The sequence below is a fragment of the Callorhinus ursinus genome, unplaced genomic scaffold (genome assembly GCF_003265705.2).
Source record: "Callorhinus ursinus isolate GAN/ISIS: 27379988/994484 unplaced genomic scaffold, GSC_fseal_2.0 scaffold19, whole genome shotgun sequence".
Classification (NCBI taxonomy): Eukaryota; Metazoa; Chordata; class Mammalia; order Carnivora; family Otariidae; genus Callorhinus; species Callorhinus ursinus.
Genome location: NW_027397081.1, coordinates 20022302 through 20025971, shown reverse-complemented (window position 1 = coordinate 20025971; position 3670 = coordinate 20022302).

Below are 3670 nucleotides of genomic sequence, written 5' to 3'. Positions count from 1 at the left end.
GAGTGCTGTTATAAAAGAGACCCCAGAGAGATCCCTTAACCTTTTCACCACGTGAGGACACAGTATAAGGATGGCCACCTATGTCCAGGAGGCAGGCTCTCACCAGATCCTGAATCTGCTGGCACCCAGCCTTCAGAACTGTGGAGAAATAAGTGTTTGTTGTTTAAGCCACCCTGTCTATGTTTTTGTTATAGCAGTTCAAGTGGACTAAGACACTAATTACTACATTGTATTTTGGATAAATAAACACATTTATTTGGATTATAGTCAAGTCCAGATGGACCAAAATACATTGTTTCTTAAAGTTCATTTTTCTGATATAGTGTGCTTTGATTATAAAATATTAGCTTCAGAGAGTGATCTATTTACCTTCCCAAGTTATTCGTGAACATTTGTCTTTGGCATCTGTTTTTTTTTTATTTTTTTTTTATTTTATCATGTTATGTTAGTCACCATACAGTACATCTTCAGTTTTTGTTGTAGCATTCCATGATTCATTGTTTGCATATAACACCCAGTGCTCCATGCAATACATGCCCTCAATACCCATCACCGTGCTAAGCCATCTGGTTTTAAGAGCAAATAACACTATCTACTTTAGCAACCTCACAGGTTTATTTTGAGAATAAAATCATGTGGTTTGTCCATAATAACTTGGCAAACCACAAAGGACTGTGCACATATTTAGGTTTATTGCCATCATTTGTAATAAGGGCCAGAGATACCAGTGATGGGCATCTTTTTTATTTAAATTAAATTTAAATTACTGGATCAAACCTGATAGTCTTCTCCAACAGGCCAACTTGTATCCATTCTACCTATCATTCAAGTTCTACCTCCAGCTCTCTTTCTCCTGGCTCATTTGACTTTTGAAGCTTTATCATTATCTTCTACACTGACTGATTTGATGCCAATGACCAGAGAATGACCTACCAATTATGGGAAAGGGAGACATCGGGAGTATCATCAACATATGAGGAGAAAAGGACCTTAAACGAGTGATCGTACAAGGAACAGAGACTAGTTTCTAGTTTGGGCACCACCATTCCCAGATCTTTCTACATGTATACTTGAAGAATCTGAGCAAGTATTGAAAAATAGTCCAGAGAACGTCCATGACCTCCACCTGTAGCACTTGTTAATTTGTCACTCGAGTTATAAGTGTATGTATGTATTGGAGGGCACGTACTGCATGGAGCACTGGGTGTTATACGAAAACAATGGATCGTGGATCACCACATCATAAACTAATGATGTATTGTATAGTGACTAACATAATATAATAAATTTTTAAAAATTAAAAAATAATAAGTGTATGTATGTATAAATGCATCAGCGTATAGGGATGTGTGTGTGTGTGTGTGTGTGTACGTTTTTACAGGACTAAGATAAATTATTTTGTATTATAGGACATTGCTAATATATGTTTAGTTATTGAGCTTGAGTTGACTTGAAATCATTAGACTCAGAAAATGGGATTCTAGACGGAAAAACATTTAGTAGGTCGTGGGAGTAAGCATTCCTCTAATCCTGCCCGTACCACTACTCATTTGGTCTTAGGATGTCTCAGTCTCTCTGGTTCTCAATTTCCCTGCCGATAAATATGGCTAAAATAATTCCCATGTCCATTAACCTTGTACATTATAAAATAAGACATTCTACACAAATACAAGACACACTGTCTTCTAGCTTTTAATCTTTCTCCTTTTTTTCCATGTTACTCCTCACCCTTCTGCCTTTTTTTTTTTAATCACAGAGGTTAAATTTTTCCTTTAGTGATGTAGTTCTTACCAGGTAAAACCTCAAATAAGAACAGGCTCTAGGAAAGGATACATTGTGTCAACTTCAGTGTAATCATTTTTTATTTAAAATCTATCATCTTTCTTTGAATAATAACTTTTAAATTATACTTTATAAAATAGAACAAGTGTTCATATAATAAATTCAATAGATATATAGTTTTGTTAATATTTTATGTGATAACTCCCTTTCTCTAGGTCTCAAATTCCTCATTTGAAAGTGGGTAAAGGTTATTAGATGTTCTTGAAGATCTTTAAGATTCTATGACAAAAAAATATAAGTGATATTGCTTAATTGTTTAATATGTTCCGGGCACTCTAATAAGTGATTTAAAGATTTTATCATGTGATCTTCACAATAATCCTATAAAGGAGGTAGAGTTACCGTCCTCATTTCCCCCTTAAGAGAACAGGACTTGAAACCTGATATTTTTCTTTACAAAATTTATAATTTATCCAGAGATTCTGCCCATGAGGTCAAGGGGAAATGAGCAATAGCTGAGACAACTAAGCATCATGGAGAGAGCAATTTTAACCTAGCCAGCTTGATGAGCATTCGCTCCTGCCCTCCCTCACCTGGTCCAGGTGTGTTGACTTGTGTTAGAGGAGTAATGCAAGGTTGACCTGGTCTGTTTTCTGCAGTTCCCTGCCCACAATATAGTCTTCCTTGGAGTCAGGAGTCAGGAAGACTGTGGCTCAGTGAGTCTTTGATGGAGTCTACTATAATGGGTATCACAGCCCCTTGGAGAGTAAACATCACCTGGGAGGGAATCTCAAGGTTTTCTGATACGATTCATGGGGAAACCCTTCTGACCACTGAGCTGAATCAGTGTTCTTTCTGTTACTACCTGATTCAGTGTTGTTTTTGTTCTTTTCAAGTAGTGGGAAAATGGTGTCTTCAGAAGTCACAGAGACCGGGACGCCTGGGTGGCTCAGTTGTTAAGCATCTGCCTTCAGCTCAGATCATGATCTCGGGGTCCTGAGATCAAATCCTGCATCGGGCTCTCTGCTCAGTGGAGAGCCTGCTTCTCCCGCTCCCATCCCCCCTGCTTGTGTTCCCTCTCTCTCTCTGTGTCTCTCTCTGTCAAATAAATAAAATCTTAAAAAAAAAAAAAGAAGTCACAGGGACCGAGGGGCAGACTGTGCAAAGCAACCTGTGTCTCCAGCCTCTGCCAAGTCATCAAATAATGTAGGGGTCTAGGCCTAGTTTCACCGGTCACTATTACACTATATGGTAATCCCTCAATTCTGGATTTTCACACGGTACAGTGACTCAGGCAGGAATCAGGCCCGAGATCAATCAGAGACATTATTGCAACCTGGTATATCACATAAGCCAGGGAGTGAGAATAAGGAAAACTCCTGGGACAGAGAAGTAATATGGGTTAAGGTAACTCAGCAGAGCTATAGTAATAAAGAGAATATAGAATGTAGAATATACACACTAAGCTGAACAAATCACTCCCTTGGCTCTGCTCAAGTTTCTGCAATCAAATTAATTTCATTCTTCATCTGTTGGAATTTTGGTCTTCAATGTTTAGTAAATTCCTTAAAAGTTAGAATACAGCAATGTCCACAAGAGCCAAACTGTGGAAAGAGCCAAGATGTCCATCGACAGATGAATGGATAAAGAAGATGTGGTATATATACACAATGGAATATTATGCAGCCATCAAAAGGAATGAAATCTTGCCATTTGCAACGATGTGGATGGAGCTGGAGGGTGTTATGCTGAGTGAAATAAGTCAGAGAAAGATATGTATCATATGACCTCACTGATATGAGGAATTTTAATCTCAGGAAACAAACTGAGGGTTGCTGGGGTGGCTGGGTGATAGACATTGGGGAGGGTATGTGCTATGGTGAGCGCT